Source organism: Talpa occidentalis, unplaced genomic scaffold (genome assembly GCF_014898055.3).
Source record: "Talpa occidentalis isolate TD23 unplaced genomic scaffold, MPIMG_talOcc4v2.1 talOcc4.13, whole genome shotgun sequence".
Classification (NCBI taxonomy): Eukaryota; Metazoa; Chordata; class Mammalia; order Eulipotyphla; family Talpidae; genus Talpa; species Talpa occidentalis.
Window position 1 is genome coordinate 65800626 of NW_023601322.1, and position 22022 is coordinate 65822647.

General features: G+C 44.1%; 1 protein-coding gene across 4 annotated transcripts in view; it reads left to right on the forward strand.

Annotated features, from left to right (window-relative positions):
- FGF1 (fibroblast growth factor 1) overlaps positions 1–22022 on the forward strand; it is a 95361-nt gene that overhangs the window by 19260 nt on the left and 54079 nt on the right. Inside the window, exon 1 of one of the 4 annotated variants that reach the window (XM_037509047.2) lies at positions 15276–15407. The exons of the other annotated variants lie outside the window; for them this stretch is intronic. The gene's annotated coding sequence lies outside the window, so the exon portion shown is untranslated. Of the gene's footprint in view, positions 1–15275; positions 15408–22022 lie in introns of those variants that run through there. 4 annotated transcript variants of the gene reach the window in all.

Here is a 22022-nt window from a genome sequence, read left to right on the forward strand (position 1 = left end):
TAAGGAGGTGACATAGAAGTAAGGCCAGGAGAAGGAGGAGCACAAGGGGTGAAGACTATTCTTAGTGGAGGGAGGAACATGGTATAAGACCCTGAAGAGGGCAAGATCTTAATATGATGTAAAACCTAACAGAAGCCCAGTCCACCTCAAGTAGAACAGGCAAGGTGACAAAGTGGTCAAAACGAGTCTGGGGAGGCATGCAGAGGCCAGAACAGGAGAGCCTAGAGTCTTGAGTGGAAAACTTGACTACAGGGGCAGGAAGAAAGGCAGGTTCATGAGGCAGGAGGCAGCAATGTCGTGCAAAAAGGAGAGAATGGTGGCAGAGGCTGGAGTGAGGCAGCACCACAGCCAGAAACATAGTAGTAGTGGTGGTCAGACAAACGGAAATGGTGGGTAGACAAAAATATACATGTGAAATAAACTCAGTTATTTAATAAAGTAAAAAAAAAAAAATAGGCTGGCTCTTCCAGGAGTTTCCTTCCAAGGAGCTCATATAACATGATCCCACACTCATAAGACAGAAAAAAACACCAAGGCCCAAGGTCATAGAGTTGGTGAGTAAAAGCAACAGAGTGTGGCTATCAATCACCTGTAACTGGCTAAGTTAATTAGGTCTCCGAACACAATTAAGTAAGATCTTTCTCCAACCCTGGCTCGCAAGATTTTCTGAAATGTGTATAAATACTCCAGTCTTTCTTTCAACCATGGCAGTTCTCTCCTTTGGTTGGGATAGGAGGCCAAATGGCTTTGACTGAGTGATCTCATCTATGTACAAAATTCAAAGGCGACTTTATGTGCCTGTGTGACCTCTCCCAGAGAAACACAACTGTGTTATTGCTCTTCAGAAGAAAGTAGATGGAAAATGAAACAGAGCAGCCATTCTACACAGAGTAAAAATAACAATAATCACTATTACTTGCGTACCTCAAAACACCTTACTTGCAGTAACTCATTTAATTCTCACAAAAGGCTGTGTAGGTACCACACAATCCTTTCTACTGGAGATGGAGCTGGAGCTGAGAGGAAAGAGAAGGGAAATGATGTTGGGGTGGGAGTGGCAGAGCAGGACCCAGAGGCGTGTGGACTCCTGACAACATGCCCGGTCCAGCTGCTGTTTGCTTTGGTCGCTACTGTGTTTGCAAAACTGCACAGAAAAAGCATCCAAAATGTTAGTAGCACAGGGATATGGGTATATTTGTTTTTAATTTTTTTAAATATTTTGACTACATAGTGTCTGGTACATAGAGAATAGTCTAAAAGAGTTTAATGACATTGTTGCGTTAATGAGTATATGTTACTTAAAAATTATTTTTATATAGTTCACTAATATATTTCAGTATATGAAACATAAGTAATAAATAATACCAGATAAAAAAAACTTTAAAAAAGATATAAGAAACTTTAAGAAAATAAAAATTTTCTTATGTACCTATGGGGTACAGGCCATAGGTGCAGGAGGGTAAGAGAATTCACCAGAGACAGAGTGGGGAGCAGAACAGGTGGATCTACTGAAATACACTGCTGAGGGGAGCAGCGGGTGAGACAGGAGAGGTCTGCTGCGCCATGTGGATAGCTTCCTGGGTGGCGGGGAATCAAACCCATGCTGCAGAGGCTACGAACAGCTTCACAGTGCTGCGCTCAACCTGCTGCGCCACTGGGGAGGCCCTCTCTACCTTTCTTTCCATCTATGCATATATGTATGTTTAAAAAAGGAATCAGATTGTATTTATAGACTTAACTTTTTCATTCTCCATTCCTATTCTTCTAAAATAGAACTTTTAATGGTTGTGGAGCATTCCTCTATAATTTATTTAATGAGTCCTCTATTATTGGATATTCAGTTTGTAGCTACTATTATTAACAATGCTATGTTGAACATCCTCCTACAAAAACATTTATGCCTATTCTATTACTATTAACAAGGAAAGGGCATCACATATTGAAATACAATAGTGAGAGACTTATTTTTAGGGCTCTTTTGGCTAGGTCAAATAACATGTTCCTTGCATTTGTCCTTCAAAATCATTTGATGCTGAAGAAACGTCATCTAGAATACTCTCCATTTTCCCAATCCTGGTCATTACTCACTTCTCAAGTATGTTTTTGGGGTAATTATTTGACAGGGGAGGGGGAGGAAGAAATACCCCAGTTGTGGATAAAATGTGGGTCATGAAGTTAGACAACTGAGTTTGAATTCTGAACCTAACCCTAACCAGCTCTGTGACCCCAGGCGAGTTCATTGTTCTGAGCCTCAGTTTCCCCATGTATAAAAGGCCCTTATTTCAGAGGATATAATGAAGTAAAACAGTAAAGTTCTTCTAGCATTTGCCTGGCATGGAACAAAAATAGAAAATAGTGGTTATCATTATTATAAAGATGGAAGAGTTTCTTCCCAAGTTCAGTGCTTTGGAAAACTCTCTCCTATCTTACACTGTATGACCAAAAGAAAAATGGATTTAAAAATCACTCAACATACCCACTGGCCATGTTACCCTTTTGCCATTTTGTGTGTGTGTTAAAGTCTAAAGTACTCAAAACCAACTAGCTCTTTTTTCTTTCCTCACCAAAAACCAGGTTTGCTAGATTATAGATATATTTAAATTTCGTTGTTCACAGCTGCATCAGGAATGTAGCCTTCCTTCCCATTTGGCCAGCTGTGTTTTATAACTGTCTATTCTAAAATAAAAACAAAGAGGGGGAAAAAAAAAAGGACTGCCTACATCAATCCTAAATTGCTCTGTTTTCTGTAACAAAAGAGAAAATTTCTAACTCCTAAACCAGACCACAGAAAGAACTAATCTGACTCATATCCTATATCAATTGTTAACACAGACACGCTACTGGCACGTAGTAGATGCTCAGTAATCCATGTTGCATATATGTTTCCTGTACAAGCAGCAAGCTGTTGAGAAATCTATTGATATATTCATTTCATCTAAATAATGTCAGTGACCGCTCAGAGGGTCAGACGATGATGACAGATGATTACATAAACAGATGGTTTTTTAATTTATAAGTTGAGTCTTGGGGAACTTTTTCCTCCTAATTCATGACTCTTGAAATATGTTTACAATGCTGGTAGAACTGTGTAGGGACTTCTCTATACTGCCATCAGTGGGAGCCCATGTGATAAAGTACTTCAATGGTCAGTCCAAGATTTTCCTATTTTGTCTAGCTATGGGAAATGTTCAGAAAAATCACATCATATGTGTAATAGTGTATCCTCAATAGTCTATGGCTCTAGAGATCCAGAGAACACCTTTGATTGTGATGCAACCCAAAGTTGGGCCAAGAAATTAATTTCAGGGCAAACCTCTGAGTCAAAGAACTATAAGGCACCCCATCACTATCAAATAAAAGGCTGGTAGTGGTAGAGCTGCCAGCAGCTACTACTCTTAGGTGTTTCTTCTTCATACAATTTGGTGGTTTTGGTTGACTGCCTTCTGTGCATAAGAGATCATGATGCAGAATATTCAAAGATGAAATGTGTTTCTGCTCTTATGTTGTCATAAGCCAGAGGAAGGAGAGATAAACCAACAACTCAGAAGTTTCTTAGGGGGAATGAAGCCCTTGCTGGGCAAAGCGCAGAACAGTGAGTCATTAAAGGAAGGACCCTTTTTACTGCAAAGATGAGGGGAGGTTTTGCAGTGGGGGTAGCATTTGATGTGGACCTTGAAGAAGTTTTTTAATTAGAAGAAATTAGAAGGAAAGGGTCTTCTGGGCTGAGGGAAAAGCATGAACCAATTCATGAAGACCTGGAAGCACCTAGGGTGCAACACAGAGAGGGAGCACCCCGATGCCTGAGATGGGGAGGATTTTGTCAGAAGCAAGGCTATTTAGATCGGAATGGGGACACTGACGATTCACCGAGGACTTTAGGGCTAATGCCTGGCATGTGGGAAGCAATAGAAGGTGTGGTATGTGCAATTCTTCCTTTTGAAGCAACTCAATGGCAGTGAGAAGAAGTGAAAAGAATAGGAAAGCGGGGAGGTAGGAGACCCTTCCTGAAGCTCTGGATTCCATTTTCTGCCTGTTTCACCTCTTTGTAGCTTTGCACAATGTTGCCAGAACTGACATCCCCTTTGAACACGATGATCCTGAACCTTTTGGCCTCTAGGGTCCTGTGGTTTCTCCTCTGGGATAACAGGTAGCATTGGGCATTTCTGGGAACAGGATTATCCCCAGGGTGGCTGCCTGTCTGTCTGCTTTCTTCAGGCTCCAGTTTGTTCTCCCTTCACAAATCATCTCTCCCCTCTGCTCCCCCCCCCCCCCCCCCCCCCGCTGTAGCTACATACATTTCTGGCTTCCCTCCAGATCTCTGCTTTCACTGCCTGCTTGACACTCACTCTGGACTGATGGGCGACTCTCATCCCAGAGGTGGCACACTCCAAAGTGAGCTCAGCATCCACCCTGCTGAATGGACTTCTCCAGGTTTTGTCCACTCCACCCATTCCTCTATCCTCACTGCCCACACTCCTGAGTTATCTCTGATGATTTCTTTACAGAGTTCCTGTTACTTCCCAAATGTTCCTCTTTCTCTTCCCAAGTGACTTTAGAGCCAACCCTCTCCCTTCAACTCACAGACCTCTAGTTCAGACTCTTCTGCCTTTCAATTCAACAGCTATTTCCTGAGCACCAGTGACAGCAGTGTGGCAGATGCACATAGCCCCTGCCCAGGACTAGCTTGCAGTCTAGTAAAGAAGATGAACAGTAACATGGACTTGAAGATTGATGAACTTTTCAGAGGTGAAAACAGCAATGCAATGTGCCCCTCAGCCTCTGCTCAATCTAAGCCCCACCAAGAGCTCCCCAAAAAATGTTACCAGAGCATCCTCCAAATTTCCTTAAAAATCTCCACTGGCTGCCCAGATAAAAGTGTAAACTCCTCTGAATGGCATCATCCAAGGTGTTCTGTGACCTGACCCCAAACTAGCTGTGGGCTGCCCCATGTGTCCCGCATGCCCTCCACTCATGCTGAGAAGACCCCACTCCTTGCTATGCTAGGCCTTTGCTCAAGCTTTCCCTTCATTCTATGTCCACATGTTTAAGCTCTGTTTGTCCTTGTGGCCAAGCTGCCACAGCTCCCACAAATCTTCCTGGTCCCCTGTCCCCTTATCCTTGGCATCTCCATCACAGCACTTATCCCAGTCTGTCTTATTTAAGATTTTTCTTCTTCCCCTCTGTCAAAGACAGGAAGCTTGCCCTATTCATGCTGAAATATCATCACAATAAAAATAACAACTCAAATCTTGAGACACTTTCTAGGTGCCAGGCATCATGGTAAGTGCTTTACTTGCCTTACCTCTTTGCATCCTTATAGCAAAGGGGGGGAAAGGAGTTGGAGGATGCATGATCCCTGCCATCATTTTACAGATGAAGTGACTGATGCTCACAAAGGTGAGTTAGTTGACTTTCTGAATTTAAATCCAGGAAGTCTGACTTCAGAGTTCACATCTTAGACCACAACCTCACCTTTATTTCCAAACTCAGCCTTGTCAAATCCCTTTTACTAATTATGTCCTTAACAGGGGGTTGTTCAGTGAAGTAAATGGGGACAGTGAAGCCCAAAGCATTTTCACTAAGCTCCTACTACAAGTCATTATTGATGAGATGATGAATGCAGAAGGTTCACAGGCCACATCTACTCTTTTAAGTATTAACTACAAAGTAGAGCCAGTTTTCCAAAGAAAGGGGAAGAGTTTTCAGTGACACATGATTAGATCTGAGTGGGACATGCCCTATCATACAGCCTATTGGGCCAGACAAAACACTTTTCTTTTTTCACACAGTTGCCACTGCTTCTCTGTCTGAGCCTGCAAGGCGATGTTCAACAAGGAGACTGCCCCCTCCATCCCCCCAGCGCTTGTCATTGGACTGGACCTATCCATTTCCTTAAGGGGAATGGTGTGGAGCACCAGGGGCCTGCCCTGCTTAGTTCCAGACATGCTTTCCCTTGTGTGACAGGCGGGCAATGGGCGGGCAGGACCTCTGTGGCATCCCGAGTTGATGGGACTAGGGCCAGAGGGGAGAGCTAGGGCAGCAAAATTGGGAAAGAGAAAGGGCTGCTTGCCCAGAGAGCTGCACATAGGCAGCCACCACCAGGCTGGTCAGGGCACTTCCTCCATCCCTCTTTGGGCATGAAAGAGTCGGAAACTGGCCCCAGAGAATCTGAGGGAAGGGAACCAAGGTTCCAAAGCTTGACAGTATCAGGCACTGTGATTTTCCAGAGGCCCCAAAAGAAAAATAAATGGTATGGTCTAGACATTTGGCAGTGGGAGAATACCCACCCCTGCCTTGCTCTTGCCTTTCCCCATTAGCCCTGGAGGGACGACAAGGTAAGTAGCCTTTGCTCGCTGAGTTTGGCTTGTCCTGCTACAGTGTAGACATCTTTATATGCCACTTTGATCTCTGGGTCCTGGGTTAAATGGCCAGGTTATTCTCTATGTGAGAGGATATACAGACAGGCAGAAATACTGACTAGTAAATACTGAGAGTGCCATCTAATGCACAGCTCTCTAGGCTTGATTCAGTGATGCCATACTGCTGCCGCTGCACTTTGGGGACTCTTATCCCCTACCCCACCCAGCATTTTGCACCATGTCCCTATGGCTAAGTGTCCTTATGGCTAAGTGAACAGAAACAAGTTTCAAGACACTGGACTTTTCTGACAGACTCCTTAAACCATGTGTGTCACTCTGTGAGCTTAAAAACCCAGTGAAAAACCTCAATTCCCCAGTCTCCCTGAGGGCCAGGACCCAGAGGCTGCTCCAGATCCAACCCAATGATAACCAGACCTTGACGGGGAGCCAGTGACTGTCCCATTGACAAAATCTGAGACAAACATCATGCTGGAGGGGCTCACATTACATCAGCAGGGCAAGACAGGGTTTTCCTGAACCTGGAGGCAGCTCATTTTTAGAACAAGGCAGATCGCAGGAAGGGGGCTCATGTCGAAAGAGAAAGAAATAACCTGAGGAAAAGTCATCAGCTCCATCTTCACTGCTCAAAAATAAGGAGAAAAATTAGGGCTCAAGAAAGGAACTGCCAAACCCCGTGAGCTCTCAGCCTCCCCAGAAGAAAAGCTTGTGTGCAGCACTTGAAGAAGAGGCTGTGCAAGTTCTCAGGCCACTTTGGACGGGAGAGACCAAGGGGATGGGCAGGCTCTGGGTGTGTGAGTTATTAATGTTATAAACATAAATATAGATTGTTTTTGATAAACCAGACTTATTGGGCAAAGGCTTGGAGTAAAACATGTCATTTCCATCTAAACGGACATTTTAGTGATACTGCATGTTTATTTAGGGAATTCCACCAAGGACAGTAACAGATGGCAGGATGAAGTGAGCAAGGGCACAGAGGAGACAGGAAGAGGGGGCAGATATGAGCCTTGTTGGGGGGAGTTTTGGGTCATTTATTGCCTGTGAGAGTCCAGTCAGGGTTTGTGGTGACCTTTTCCAAGGGGGAGTGATCTAGCCCTCGCTCCAAGGTAAACAGTAGCTGAAGTTCTGTGTCCGGAGAAGACAAAGTCCTAAGGAGGGGAGCTCTGGCTCAGAGTGGGAGTGGGGTGGGCAGGAGGCGTGAGGTGCTCATGGAGGTAGATGATAGGAGATTACAGTACTGGACACCCCACAAAGGTGGGGGCTGATGTGGGGGCTGAGATCCCATCCTATTCATAGTCTGAGGTGGACGTTTTGTGATGCAGCTCTCAACGTATCTCAGGAACAATAATATTAACACTTTTTAGAAAATGTAATCTTGCTCTAAAAGACAGTGTTATTTATTTGTATTGTAACCACCGTTATTTAACGTTTATACAATAAATCACTGTGCTAAGTAAGCACTTTACTTAACCATCTCTCGACTTACATCTACAACAATCAGACGGCTGTAGATAATATTGTAATCCCCATTATCGAAGGGAAACTGAGGTCAGAGAGGAGACTTTGGCCAGCCCAGGTCTCCAGTAGCAGCCGAGTCAAGAGCTGCCCTCAGCAGGGCTGGCTCCAGAACCCCGGGCTTCCATCCCCCAGGGAAAAGGCACCACCAGCCTAGAGAAAAGAAAACCTCTTCATGTGGACGGAGCTAGGGGTCCAGCACAGGTAGAACAGCTACAAAACACCCAACTGCTACTGACTGAATGCCTGCTCTCCTATTCTATTGCATCTAAAATACCATAAATTGTAAGATACGCATCATTTTATGTACCACTAAGGAAAAAAAAAAGTTATACGATCTGATTTCTGAGATGTTGAAATTGCAAAAGGAAACTGCTTCTGAGGCTCAGTGAAGTATTTTAAATGCCATACTGTGCTAGGAGCTTTCGTCTCTACTTTCTCATTTCACCCCAACTGTAACCCTTTCTTGTCACCCCTGCTTTCACAGAGGAGGGCTTAATGCAGGGAATCTGTGTCACACACAGAGAGAGAGTCATGGAGTCTGGGTCTGTCCTGGGTAACTTCCCATGCTTGAATCCCTGCCCCAGACCAAGAGGCAACACTGCCTCCAAAGGAGCCGGCCATGGCTGTCATTTGTTCCTTGCCTTTTTCCTTTTCACAAAAGGCTTATCCTCACCTAGTGTGGCACTGAGTCAAGTCTCAAGCTCACCCTGAACTCTGGGATATGTCCTGTGGTTGCAAGGTCTGGCAACCCCTTTCGGATCATCTCTGTAGCTCTGCCCATTTATTTTCTAGTTCACAGGCCTCCTGAATCCAGTGTCTTTCTCTGACCCATCTCTTCCTTTTTCCAAACTGCACTTGGTGATTTGTGCCAGATTTTGTAGCATCATCTTTGACCCCGAACTTTATTCTTCCCACATCTTTGTTGCCTCCTCCCATTTCTCCAAGGTCTTAACTCTTTGACCTCCCCTGCCTTGTCAAGAACCTTATTCATGTCTTCATCACTTCCGAGTCCTAATTCACATCTCCTAATCATGAACAGTTTTCAAGAATTCCTGTGCGTTAAAATGAAGAATGTGGACAAAAGAAATGTTAAAGAAAAGGCTGTATGTGTGGAAAAAGTCAACTTCACAAGTTTTTTTCCTTAAATTTTTGACCTTAAGACCTCCATCACCCACTGTGGGCTATGAAGACACAAGCCAACTTCTTTGCTTCCCAACTTGTGTCATCATTGTATATCTTCTTGCTCTCTGTCTTGACCTCTTGGCTTCCCTTCCATAACTTTCCAGCCTGAAGAAGGCAATTGTACTTTAATGAAATCTTCCACAATGCTTTGAAACACCCTTGTTCCCTCCCCTCCCAGTCACTGAGTCATTCTTTCCTTTAACATCTCTTCTCAAAGACTTCCCGACACTGGAGATGAAGGATGGTACTTGGCACTTTCCCCTATCCCAATATACTCCCCATTTCAACAAGAAATTAAAAATTACAATTTGGAAATGCCTCCCAACTGGTAAAATCATCCTACTGGAGGACATCCATTTTCTTTTCTTTCCCTTGATTGACCTTCTCATTCATCCTCCATCCTTCAGAAGTTCTCTCATTTTCTTCGCTTAATTTTTTCTTCATTTTTCACAAAGTCCTAAGAAGGGGACTTTAGCACATTTTCCACTTTCAATATCCACATAAGCCTCTACCAATTGTTAGATATGATTGGTTTTTAGTGTTTGCTCAAAGTGTCAACTCTATCGTTACAGGTTCCCCAGGACAGAGACAGGGTTGCCTCATTCCTTCATGCCACACACCTTGAGGCCACAGTAAATATGTGCAGCCAGTAGTCAGCCCTAGGCCTCCCTGTCCACTTAGGGTGTGCACTCCATGAGAGCACCTACTCATTCAGCAAATACATATTTTCTTTTTATTGAAGAAACATTAGTGTACAACACTGGGTAGGTTTTCAGGTGGACCGTTTTTCACCTCAGCCACTGCATGCATCACACCACCCATGACCTAATACCCAGTCACCACCTACCACCAAGTTATTGCCTATCCCTGCCCCTCTGGTAATCACCATTTGTTGTCAGAGTCTAAGTGTTTGTTGTTGTTTTGTTGTATTTGTTTAAGTGATTTTGCTTTTCTTGGTATGACACAATGAGTGACATCATCTGGTATATGTCTTTTTCCTTTTGACTTATTTCACTTAGTATAATTCCCTCAAGGTCTAAATATTTATTGACCCCCCCCACTATGTACCAGATCCGTATTAAGCATGGTGGCTATGATGGCAAATGAAACAAAACCCCTGGCCCTGTTAGAGCTTAACTCCTAATGGAAAATGACGATTTAAAAATCATTAAATTAGTGTCTAGTCATCTAATATGGCACTCAAATAAGTGTGTCTTGAAATTATCAAAAGTTGAATTCATATTCACAATCACTCTAGGAAAGCTAAGATACAATGTAATAAAATCCACTGTTTTTCATTAGATGTTGGAAAGTGAAATGAGAACATTATTTAACAGCTTCATTGAGGTATAATTTATATGCCATACAATTCACTCATTTAAAGTCAACAATTTGAAAGTTTTTCCTATAATCACATAGTTATATAACTATTGCCACTATCTACTATGTAATTTCAGGACGTTTTCACCATACTTAAAAAAAATCCACACTGTTAAGCTGTCACTCCCCATTCCCTTCTCTCCCAGTCCTTAGCAGCCACTAATCTAATTTCCATGCCTGGATTTGCCTATTGGCCTACTCTGGATATTGCCCAAATAGAATCATACAAAATGTGGTATCTTTTGATTGGTTGCTTTCACTTAGCATATTTTCAAGGTAGTACTTTATTTCTTTGCATTGTTGAATAATATTCCACTGTACAGATAGACCACATTATTTATTTATTCATCCTTTGATAGACATTTAGGCTGTTGTTATGATTTGGCTATTATAAATAATGCTGCTATCACCATTAGCATACATGTTTTATATGAACAAACCCTTTCATTGCTCCTGGGTATATCCTTAGATGCCACAATTATCAGGTCATATGATAACTCCATGGATTACCATTTAAGGAACTGCCAAACTGTTTTCCAAAGTGACCAATTGTACATTCCCCCCAGCAATGTATAAGGGTTCCTATTTTCCACATTCTTGCTAACAGGGTGGCTTTTGATTATAGTTGTCCTAGCAGATATGAAATGGTTTTTCATTGTGGGTTTAATCTGCATTTTCCTGATGGCTAGTGTTGAGTTTCTTTACATGTGGAGATGAGAACATTTTATTATGCCTCTAAAGCAACTTATTAACTTAGTTCTCAGCACAGTACCTGCATGTTGTAAGTACTCAAAAACATTTGCTGAGTGAATATATCTAAAAGTGGAGCAAGCAAAGTACCTTGAAGGACAATGCTTCCATTAGCTAAGAATGACGGTTGTATGAGGGACAGTATTTTGCAAATATGAAGCAATGTATTTTCATCCCTTTCACCCCATCCTGCTGTCTTTAACCATGTTCCATTTGGAGCCTCCCTTCCCAGAGGCTGGGTCAGGAGGCCTGTTGCCCAGAGCCTCACAGAATAAAGGGAGGAAAGAGGAACATAAAAGAGGACAGCCAGCCCAATTGCCAAGATTTGTGGAGAGGTTTATGAAATTGAGTTTCCATTAATATGGCAAGAGACAGGATTGGCAGACAGACTGTGGAGCTTCTATCACTGTGCAGGGGGATGCTCATCTGCTGCCAGGGAATGGCTGTGAGGATGCACTAGAAAAGAAAATGGGATGTGTGCATGTTTTGGGGGTAGGGTGGTCTTAGAAACATCCCAGTGAGTTGAGGGGAACCCCCGGGAAAGGGCAGCTGGCCCTGCAATATGGGGAGACCCAGAGAATTGAGAAGGTGTAGCTGATGCAATCAGAATACAAAGAGGTATGGTTTGCACTCTGGATTTCCTGCTGTTTCTGTATGAGGGAGATGCTGAGATGAGAGCCAGAGGTCATTAGGGGTGACCCTAGTATGGAGCTAGCAGCCCAACTATCTGGGCAGGGAGGTGGAGACCAAGAGGGGCCAGTGACCAGCAAGAGCAGGTCAGCCAAGGAATCACCCTCAACCCCGACCAAGTCAAGAGAGACCAGAACCTCAATATGAACTGTAAAGGCTATGGGGTGGCAGTAACAAGGTAGACAAAGGTTTCTACACTGAGACCTCAGGCCCCAGAAGACCTGGAGGGGATCTCATCTCTTCCCTTCCAGTGAGAGGTGGTAACTGCCACTTATTTTAGAAGTAGCTGATACTTTCCTAGAGGAGCAGGGATGGGGCCTAAGAGGGAGTAATCTGGGGGGCTGAGGAGCTACCTAACAGGACAGTTCAAAGCTGGCACTACATTAGACTGAAGCTGCTTTTTAGCTACCTAATAGGCAAGGTCTTGAGAGAAAGCCTAAAGCATAGACAAACTAAGATAAATAACACACATGCTGTGTGAGGAAACTGATGCCCTTGCCCCCAGGTCTGTTTATGACTGGCTAGCTTAACAGTGAATGGACACAGGGCAGGGAGACCAGGACACAGAACAAATCTGACCTAAGTCTGAAAGTGTGACTGAGTCTGTGGCTGTTTCCATGGGCCAGCGTGGGAGTCATGGGGAATCTAGTCAGAGAAGTTCCCCCCTCAACCAGAAAAACAGTTCAAAGTGCATGTCGTCTGTCATCTTTGGCTGTGAGTCTTTCAGAAGGTTTTGGAGGACTAATAGTGGTTCCTCCTGGTTTTTGAGCCCTTACTTTGTTTCCGGTGCTGGGCTAACTCTTACATATGTCACTGAATCCTCCCAGCAGCCCAAGTATTAGTCACATTTTATAAAGAAACCAAGGGCTTGATGACAGACTTCTTAGGGTCTACTGTGGGTAAAGGATTGGACCAATATTTGAACACAGTGATCTAATTACAGAGCCTGGGCACTTAAGCACAGTGCACACTGCTTCTCATTTATCTGCCTAAAAAGTCCCCTTAGAGTTGAAGCAAGATCTGATCAAGAGATGTTTATTGAAGAAAAATACAAATATTTCATTTTTGTTTTTTTTTTTAAAAAAAACTTGCCTATTTCACAATAATAAGGATAGTCAAATGGAAAAATGGCATGTAGCCAAAGTAGTGGAGAACTTAAGTGAGAACTCTTTTCAGATACTCTTCCCTCAATATAAGCTAACTCTGACAAGCTCAAGATCTCAGTTTTGTTGGTTACATAAGTGTCCTCAAAGGCATCATACCCAGTTGAGCTCAAAGGACATATATTTCCACCCATCCACTCACTTATCTATTTACCAACCAGCCATCACATTCATCCACTATCCACCCATCTAGCCATCTACCCATCACGCTCTATGCATCCAGACAACCACTCATCTACCCATTCATCCACCCACCCATCACCCATCCATCTACCATCTACTACCCATTTATCCATTCACCCACCAACCATTCCCCCTTCCAGATTTTCATTTCACAATTATTGAACCTACTATATGCCAGGCACTAGCAGCCCAAATGAACAAGACAGTCCCTTCCTTTAAGAAGTTCACAGTTGGGGGCCTCCCCGGTGGCGTAGCTGTTGAGCACTGGGTTGTGAAGCTGCCCGAAGCCTCTGCAGCTCCGGTTAGATCCCCAGCTGCTCCCCAGCCACCGGAGGAGGGTCCCACATGGTGCGCAGACCTCTCCTGCCGCCCGCTGCTCCCCTCAGCAGTGTATTTCGGTCCTTCTGCCTGCTCTGCTCCCCACTCTGGCTCTGGTGAATTCTCTCACCCTCCCGAGCTTCTGACTGTACCCAGTGCTTGTATAAATAAATAAAAATAAATCTTTTAAAAAAATTTTCTTTAAAAAAAAAAAGAAGTTCACAGTTGGGGCAGAAGCCTCTCCACAGCACAATGTAAATGGGTACTTAAAAACAGTTTAGCATGTATGGAGTGCAAAGTAGATAGGGAAAGGGAGTATAAGAGATGGGCAAGAGGAGGGATTTTTCTTGGAATGAACTACCTCAGATCATTACAACCTCTCTTCATTAAGGTCTCAGTTTAAATGTCATCTCCTCAAGGCATCTTGGGTACTCATTTAAAGTTGATCTTATTCTATTTCTTGGTTTCTTCATATTGAATTTTTCTTTCTTTGTCCTTTAATTTATGTGTGTGTGTGCATGCATGCATGCATGTGTGTTGTCTGTAAAGCCCCAAGTATGATGTGGTCCCATAAAGACTGAGGCCACACTTGTTTCTCTGCACAAAAGTATCTCTAAGGCCTAATATATGGTAGGTGCTCAGTTTGTTGCCTAAATGAATAAATATTGGAACCAGATCACAAAAAGCCAAAGAAGTTTGGACTTTGGCGTGTGGACAGTGAAGAATAATGGAGGATGTTTGAGGAAGGATGAGGCATGACCAGATCTCTGATTTGGGAGGACAAGGCTAGAGATACTAGGAGCAAGGTTAAGAGGAGTACACTACAAAGGAGAACAGAAGCAACTGCCTTGGATAAAAGTCAAGATTTCACTGGCCTGACCCAAGACATGGATGGTTAGGAAGGAAAGAAATAAAGATGTAAAAAATTCTTAGGTAGAATCACTAGGACATGCCTGTGGGGAGTGAGGGAAAGGGCATCTGACTAAGCTCTGTAGTTTGGGTCACTCTGTAACCACTGTTCTGTCATCCATGCAGGCAGGGTGGGTTTGGGAGACAGGAGTGGGACTTGAGGCATACACAAGACATGGAGACAGGGAGAACACTAATGTTGTTAAGAGAGAAGACCTTGGGAGATGCTGGACTCCAAAAGGAGGCTGATTACAGGACAAGAAGCAGAACAGGATGCCCAGCAAGTTAAAGAGAACCCAGAAACCAGAGCCATTGTTGAAAACATATGAAAAAGAAGAGTCTAGGGTCTCCCCTGGTGGCGCAGGAGGTTGAGAGCAGAGCTGTAAAGCTGTCCGCAGCCTCTGCAGCGCTGGTTCGATCCCAGCTGGCTGGCAAGGGTCCCACATGGCGCAGCAGACCTCTCCTGTCTTGCCCGCTGCTCCCCTCAGCAGTGTATTTCGTCAGTCTGCCTGTTCTGTTCCCCACTCTGTCTCCGGTGAACCCTTTCACCCTCCCGCGTGTCTGGCCTGTACCCAGTTCTTGTATACATAAAAATAAATAAATCTTTAAAAAAAAAAAAAAAAGAACAGTCTAGAATGAGACTAGAGGTTCTACTGTACAGGGGGAGAGGGAACTCCACAGAGGAGAGCAGCAGAGATCCTGGGTCAGGCTGACCCTCAACTCCAGCCGCACAGAAAGACGGGTGCACTGGACCAGATCTTCCAGTGGTTAAAGAGAAGCCAGAGACAGGCATGCTAGGTAAACTCCCCCAATCAGTAAATGCTGAATCAATTAGGAACAATTGCAACTGATAAGCAACTTCAACAGCCATACAGCCTCAGGCCACATCTGCTCCTGGCTCACAAGTCTGCAACCCTGGCATTGGAGATCATGGGTGAGATTTTCCAAGAGCAGTTTCTGTGGGAAGATGGTTGGGAGGTGGACTCTAGCAGCAGGAAGAGGTGCTGGGGTACTGGTTTTCTTTGGGGGCAGTAAGGTGGCAGCAAGAGAGCCCCATATGGGAAAGATTCCCCAGGTGAGAGGGATTTAGCAAGTTTTGGGACTGAAAGGAGAGAGAGAGTGGATAGCATGCCCATCCTCTTCTCAGAGGGCTTTATGAGCGTTGTTTTTGTTGTTTTTTTTTTTTTTTCCCTTTAAATTAGAAAAATACCTGGGCAATAAAATAAAATGTGAATTCCTCCTCACTCATGCCACTTGAGCCCCTCTTGGTCTCTGTTTCTGTGTGAGGAAGAGGTCATTGGGGGGTGACCCTATAATGGAGCTTGGGGCCCACAAACTGTTTTCAGGTTTTTCTCTATGTATCAAAACATACACATAGACTTAAAAAAAAAATCAGCTATGGGATATTTCCACACATATTACTCGAGGGTTTCCTCTTTTCCCACTAACTCTACACATTTACAGCTAGCCTATTTATTATGACTGCCTGGTAACTGCTTGGCTGTATAATTTATCATTCCTTTGTTGATGCAACATTGGGTCAAAAATTCTTCCTATTGCAAACTTGCTGCCTGAACCTCATACCTTGATTTCTGGGCAGTGGGGTGAGTCCTTCCATAGGACAAAGTTTAGTCCTGGGCTTTCCAGTCTCAGACTCTGGACGTAGTGTACTATTTCCTCAAAGGACTTGGTGAGTCTTTCTGCTCTTTCCACAGGGTCTGGGATGAAAACAGGAAAGAAGGTATATTCCCAAGGAAGCCTATAGATTAAAAACAAAGCTTTAAGGTAGCCCAATTTGATGAAAATACACCTTTTTCCTCAAATTGTTGTAGGTAGGACCTTTGTATTTATGGATAGGTTACTTATTCACAAAGCTGATGAATATGGAACAAATGTCAATAACTCTTACAGGGACGAAATAACAACATATTCTTCTTGGTTGATCATTTATCTTTGAAGTGTAGAGTTAATATTTAAAAAACATACTGATTCCTGAGGGCCCATTTAAACATGTTAACAGAGCCACAGCATGGAAAATTTGTTCCCAGATTTCAGAGAGACCAAAGGTTGAAGACCATTTAAAAAAAAAAATTTTAACATGATCATACTCCTGGGATTTGGTTTAATCTGTGAAATCATCAGTTTAATTATATTTTCAGAAAATCACCCTTTGGCAAAGAGGAGGGAAAACCCTCTCTCATTCCTACTGAGAACACAAAAACATTCAGGAAAAACAAAGATGAAGCATAAACAGCCTCTTCACAGGGGTCCTTCATTCTGATGCCCTTAGCTCAGAGCGCCCTCTTCTGGACTCAAGCTCCATGGACCAACAGGGCCCAGCCCACCAAGCAGAACAAATCTGATTTCAGCCTGGAAAGCTGCTCCTGCGCTCCAATTTTAACTTCAGCACATCTTTGAATTTCCACTGCCTCAGTCACTGAAACCCTAAGATGGTCTTTCTTAATACTTCTGCTATATTTTCAGGCTACACGGCACTTTGTCTCTTCTTTAAGAATGGTTCTACTGTTTTTTATTTTATTTTTTTAGATTTACTTATTTATGCATACGAGAACTAGGTCTTGGGCCTCCCCAGTGGTGCAGCGGGTTGAGCCCTGCGCTGTGAAGCTGTCCGCAGCCTCTGCAGTGTGGGTTCCATCCCGGCTGGCCAGCAAGGGTCCCACATGGCGCAGCAGACCTCTCCTGTCGTGCCCGCTGATCCCCTCAGTGGTGTATTTCTTTCATCTGCCTGTTCTGCTCCCTGCTCTGTCTCTGGTGAATCCTCTCACCCTCCTGCGCCTCTGGCCTGTACCTCAGCTCTTGTATAAAAAAATAAATAAATAAATCTTTAAAAAAAATCTAGGTCTTAAGAACTAGGGTATAAGCCAGAGGTGCAGGGGGTGACAGGATTCACCAGAGAGAGTGGGGAGCCAAACAGAACTGGTAGATCTACTGAAATATACTGCTAAGGGAGCAGCAGGTGTGGCAGATATACTGCGCCATGTGGGTTAGCTCCCTGGCCAGTCAGGTATCGAACTTGTGCCGCAGTGGCTGGCGATGGCTCCATAGCGTTGTCTTTATTTTTTTTTATTTTTTTTTTTTTATAGAGGCATGTTTTATTTATTTATTTGTTTGTTTGTTTGTTTTTGTTTATACATGCACTGGGTACAGTCAGAAGCGCGGGAGGGTGAGAGAATTCACCAGAGCCAGAGCGGGGAGCAGAGCAGGCAGAAGGACCAAAGTACACTGCTGAGGGGAGCAGCGGGCGGCAGGAGAGGTCTGCTCGCCATGTGGGACCCTCCTCCAGTGGCCGGGGAGCAACCGGGGATCGAACCCGCGCTGCAGAGGCCGCGGGCAGCTTCGCAACCCAGCGCTCAACTGCTGCGCCACCGGGGAGGCCCCATAGCGTTGTCTTTAACCCCTGAACCACCAGAGAGGCCCTTGGTTACCAATTTTTATTTATTTATTTATTTTTTTTATTGTTTTTTTTTTTTTGTTTTTTTTTTTTTTTTTTTTTTAATTTTCTAGAGGCATGTCTTATTTATTTATTTATTATTTGTTTGTTTGGTTTATACATGCACTGGGTACAGTCAGAAGCGCGGGAGGGTGAGAGAATTCACCAGAGCCAGAGCGGGGAGCAGAGCAGGCAGAAGGACCGAAGGACACTGCTGAGGGGAGCAGCGGCAGCGGGCGGCAGGAGAGGTCTGCGCGCCATGTGGGACCCTCCTCTGGTGGCCGGGGAGCAGCCGGGGATCGAACCGGCGCCGCAGAGGCCGCGGGTAGCTTCGCAACCCAGCGCGCAACCGCTGCGCCACCGGGGAGGCCCACCAATTTTTAAAAATAACTTGAGATCTGAGTTAAGTCCACTTAATCATGTTTGCTGTAGGGAATGCATTCATAATTTTGGATAAGTGGAACTAAGTCTAGAAGCCAAAGGAGAACAACAAACAGTTCTATGTGTCATTGCCTGTGCATTTGATAAAGTATGTTTAAGGTTAAGGTTTTCTGTCCCACCCCACAATGCTGTCAGAACCTTAAGTGAGCATTATAATCCCTGTACTCATTTAATAAATATTTGCCAAGCACCTATATTATGTGTCAGGGAGTGTGCTAGGAGTAGATCACCATGAGGGAGAAGATGAGGATACTGTCATTTTAATCAATCATGTGTGATAACCAGGTGGTGTTTTTATTGCAAAGTGCTTGGAAATCAAAGCGTATCATAATGAGTTACTGGAGCCTCAATAATGTTAATCCATCATGTGCTGGTACTATTAAGGCTAACTAGGTTAAACCTCTCTACTTAGAAATGACTTCTTTTTAATTTCTTAAATTACTGAAGCCTACAAGGAACATGCTTATAACCTGTTATGATAGGTCAGTGAAAGGAGGATGAAAGAAAAAGTCTTTTTCAAGTAACTGTCTGTTTTCCTTGGAGCTGGGTTGGGCAGAGCCTAATACAGGCACTGTTTGGATGTGGGCTCTATCGTCACAAAACTGCTGGGTGGGCACTGGACCAAAAACCCACTGCTAAGTCCTCAGCCTGCTCATCTCTGGACAGAAGAAAAGCTCCCTTCTCATTCTATCTCATTCAGGAGTGGGTACTATTTGCCAGACAGAGGGGCATCGGGCCCAGGAAAGGGCCAGTCCTAAAAAAGAGATGCTTCCTTGCTACCAGACCACAACATTAAAGGAATCAAAGACAGCAATGGCAGCCATATGGAATGAGCCAGGCAAAGTCATCCAAGAGAGATAAGGGAATGAGGCAAGGTCGAGGCCTACAAGGAACCAAATCCCAGCACAGCTTCCAGTGACTCCACCTGCTATTTATGCTCCAATTTTTATTAACCTTCAGGCAAACCTCAAAGAGGCATATGTCCTTTCTCCCTCACTCCTCCTGGATTTATAACCATAATATGATAATCTTTGGGAAAGTCATGGATCCTTCTATTCTGCTATCCAAATTAAAAGTGAAGAAAAAGCTAACATTCTCATTAAAATCACTCCTAATTTCCAAGGGGTAATTCAGAATGATTGATGGTTCAGTCCATCATAAGTTCTGAATTTTCAAGTGCCCTTTCCTAAGTCACACTGTTCAATTAAATCCAGTTCATTCAGTTCAGCTCACCAAATATTTACTGAACTGAGTACTGTGCCCTCAGGAAATTCACAGACCTAGGGATGAGACAGACAAATAAACAAATCATTTCAGTCGAGCATGCTAAGTGTAAAGACAGAATTATGTATAAGGCAGGACTTTCAAGCTTCTGCTGTCATGGAGCTATCATCTGGAGGCAGAGGTAGACATTAATCGGAAAAGTGCACAAGTAAAAATAGAACTTAAACTTTGGCCAGCGCCATGGAGAAGCAGGCAGCACAAAAATAGTTTTAATGGGGCGTCTGGCTACACTGGGGTGTCTAGTAGGACATCCTTGAATAAGCTGCAGTTGAGACCTCAAAGATGGGTCAGCATGAGTTAGTTATACAGTGGAGGGAATAGTGGTCCTGGCAGAGGGAAGGGGAGAAGATGTGCAAAGGAACTGTGGAAGGAGAGCATACAGTGCTTCAAAGGGACCAAACCAAAGCTTGTGTGACTAGAACCCAGGCTGGAGGGCAATGGTGGAGTGGATAGGCCAGACAAGTCCCACACAGGGGATCCCATACAGGGCCTGCTCAGCCATGGCCTTTACTTCTGTGTGCTCATCGGATCAGAGCAGCAACTGCATGTATGAACAAATGAATCTCTTTCAGTGCTCAGAGGGGTATGCTGTATTTATCAGCTGCTATTACTATTGGAACTAACCTCCTCCTCATCTCACCAAGATGAGCCTGCAGACGGCCCCGGTCAGCCATCTCTTCAACAATTCACACTGGCTGTAGATCCATAAAGGTCCCAGAGGCCACATAAATTAGCATAAGCTCCTGTATGGCAACCGCTGGCTTTCTGGAGACATTCTGAATGAATGACCGGCTGGGCTGCTGACCACAGGGCTCAAAAACAACCACCAAGAGTTTATCCCCAAATACCCAGAAAAAAAAAAAAAATGAGACAGAGGAAGGAGAACAGTGCCTCCCGAGAGAAGGCTGACTATAAATGGAAAATTACACTGAAAGAAAACAAATCTTATTTGATGTGAACCCATTTTTGACTCTGTCTGGAAATCCAGAGCTGAAGGAAGTGGAGGGGACAGGGAGTGAGCAGGTGTGCCCAGGCCGAGACTGGCTGCCCCGGGGGGCACTGTGTGCTACCGCCCGGATGTCAAGGAAGGGCTGCCAGCTGCCCAGGCTCGCACAGCTTAGACACTGGACAGACCCAGGTACTTCTGGGCTGTGACGCAGGCCCTGGCTGCAAATGTTGACCCAAGGCTGAGATGGGGAGCAGGGAGACAGGCAACATGGTGGCAAGAGAATCTTGGGAAGATGGGAGCACTACTGGACTCCTAGGATACTGCTGCACCCTGAAATGGAGGTCTTAAGAAAACTTCCATCATAGGGCTGTCATAGGATAGCATACTTATCTGGTAGCATGAAAATCAGTCAGTACTCTCTCCAGAGCAACCCAGAGCCCCCAATACCCACAACTTTTAGTTCTAGATGCACAACCATTCGCTATGTGCCACTAAGTCATTTCTGATCACCTTGGTGCCTCATATTTCTCATTAGAAAAGAACTGACACCTTAGGGTTAAAATGGCTCTACTTCAAAAACAGTAAAAAGAGATCAGATTTGATGGGAGGTTTTCACTATGTACCAAACCCTGTTAAGAACCTTTCTGGGAGGTTAGAGCCCCAAAACTAAGACCTGGAGTGAGAATGTTTGGTGTCACATCCCAGACCTAGCCTTTGCAGGATATATGGTCTTGATAATGACATAACCTCCCTGGACTTCAGTTTCTCGATCTGTAGAATGGGGGTGCTCGTAATACCTACATTCCAGTGTTCAGGAAGGACTGGCTAGATGACATCATAGAGAAAGAGGCATTCAGTGGAGTGTCAGGTACCAAGCACTTAATAAACATTCAAGCTTATCCTTATTACAAATTCTCTGTCCATGCCACCCATACCCTGTATTACCATAGTATTACTTATTATTATTCAGTAATAAGAAAAAATGAGCTGTCTATCCAAGAAAAGATAAGGAGAAAACTTAAATGCATATTACTGAGTGAAAGAGGTCAATCTGAAAAGGCTACTCACTGTGTGATTACATGAGATTCTGGAAAAGCCAAAACCATGGAGATAATACACAGATCAGGGGTTAGTGGGAAGGAAGGAATGAATAGACAGAGCACAGAGGAATTAAAGCATTGTATGACCCTACGATGGTAGATATGTCATTATACATTTACCCATAGTATGCACACCACCAGGAGTGAATTGTAATGTACCCTGGTTTTGGGTGATGATGCTGTGTCACTGTAAGTTCATCAGTTGTAATTGTGGTGGTGTGGACATTCACAATGGGGAGCTTATTACATTTGTGGGATGGAGTATAGATGGGAAATCTTTGTACTGTCCTCTTAATTTTACTGTGACCCTTAAACTTCTCTTTA